This window comes from Gavialis gangeticus, unplaced genomic scaffold, assembly GCF_001723915.1.
Source record: "Gavialis gangeticus isolate Ggan-Ray unplaced genomic scaffold, GavGan_comp1, whole genome shotgun sequence".
Lineage (NCBI taxonomy): Eukaryota > Metazoa > Chordata > Crocodylia > Gavialidae > Gavialis > Gavialis gangeticus.
The window spans coordinates 10304152-10305876 of NW_017729026.1; the positions used below are offsets into that span (position 1 = coordinate 10304152).

A 1725-nucleotide genomic window follows, 5' to 3' on the forward strand; every position below is an offset into this window, starting at 1 on the left:
CTAGCCTCCAGGGGATAAAATCAGCAATTTATGCAACATGCTGGACAGTTAAAAGAGGCAACCCCTCTATAATGCATACAATTTGCCTCTTAACTATAGTATCAATTTTAAAAGGTTGGGGATAGGCAGCAAGGGAAAAAGCTCATCTACTTGTGTGCGTGTCATCAGCCCCTGTTCATTAGGGCTCTGGTTCAGGATTGTATCCCCTATGCTCTGCAGGGGTTGGCAACCCCCAGCACGCATGCTGAGCATGGCATGCAAATCCATATTCCTCGGCACCAGTTGGGGCTGTGGTTGGGGTGAGGAAGCAGCAGCCGTTTGCAGCCTCTCAGCTGCAGGCAGTCCCAGCTCTGAGTAACTGCTGCCAGGCGGGAGCCTGGGCTGCTCCCAGCACATGCCTGGGAGGCTTCATGCCCTACTGCAAGCAGCCCAGGCACCATGTCTGGCAGACCCTGGGCTGGCTGCACCCGGGAGGCTGCAAACAGATGCTGCCTCCCAGCCCTAACCCCAGCCCTGGACTGGGGGAGTCAGCAGATACCAGCGATGCTCCCCCCTGTCACTTCTGCAGGGCAGTGTGTGCAACTGGGCGTGGCAGGGCACAACGGGGGGCGCAGAAAGCAACCTGCTCCTCCGAGCTCCCCACTGTCCTTGCCACACTTCCCCTGCAGGTGGTGGCAGCAGCAAAGGGCACAACCCTGCATGCTGCCCACACTACTCCTGTGCACAGGGGAGGTGTGACCCAGGCAGCACCCTGGGCCCTCCAGAGAGCAGCATGTGCGACCCAGTGCGGCAGCACACAGAGGGGCCGTACAAGGAAGCTGCCTGATGCTGCAAGCTCCGCGTTGCCCCTTGCTGCTGCCCCGGCCTGCAGGGGAAGTGTGGCCAGGGGAGCTCAGAGCGGCACCCCCATACTGTGCCCTGCTGCGCCAGGTTCCACATGCTGCTCTGCAGAAGCGGCGGTGAGGGCAGTACAGCGGGGAGCATTGCCTGTACCAGCTGCCTCCCTGGAACCCAGGGCTGGGGCTGGGAGGCAGCAGCAGCTGTTTGCAGCCTCCCGTCTGCATCCGTCCCAGGTTCTGGGTAGCTGCTGGATAGCCACAGAGCCTGGGCTGGGGGACAGGGCATGAGCGGGGCTGGGGGGCAGAGGCTTTGGGTGGGGGGCAAGGGGAACAAGCAGGGCATCCTGCCATGTACCCCCTGCCCTCGTTTTGTTTTTCTGGCATGCCAGCACTCCAGCAGCTTGCAAGGTAGGCATTGTAGTTTTTTTCAGCACTCCAGCCAAATATCGTTGCCTACCCCTGCTCTACAATATTAATAATAATTGCCAGAGCAAAGCTATGGAAAGTTGAAATGATACCTGAGAATCCTCTGACGTACCACCCTGTGCTGCCTTCTGCCACTAGCAATACAGGGGGAAATATGTTACAGGGATGACAGCGATCCCTGATTCACTGTTATAAATTTAGGAGATTCATCCTACAAGAAATCTGAGGCCTTAAAGATGGAGAAGTGTATAGTGAATGCATCCAAACAACAACTGCGCACCCGAATGAAAACACGCTGGAAACCTATCAAAGACAGGAACACCCAATTACCAGTGGGGCACATTTCTCACAAGACAACCACTCTCTCTCCAATCTTTGGGTTCTAATCCTCAAAGGGAACTTAGAAAACACTTCCCAGAGACGAGCCTATGAACTCCACTTCATCAACCTCCCGGATACT

The 1725-nt window shown here is 56.3% G+C and overlaps 1 protein-coding gene across 1 annotated transcript in view; it reads right to left on the bottom strand.

The window, feature by feature from the left end:
- The window catches only part of LOC109299539 (kinesin-like protein KIF15), a 38000-nt gene extending 36412 nt beyond the window's left edge, over positions 1-1588 (bottom strand). Inside the window, exon 1 of the mRNA XM_019520018.1 lies at positions 1358-1588. The gene's annotated coding sequence lies outside the window, so the exon portion shown is untranslated. The remainder of the gene's footprint in view (positions 1-1357) is intronic.
- Positions 1589-1725: the final 137 nt, after the last annotated feature.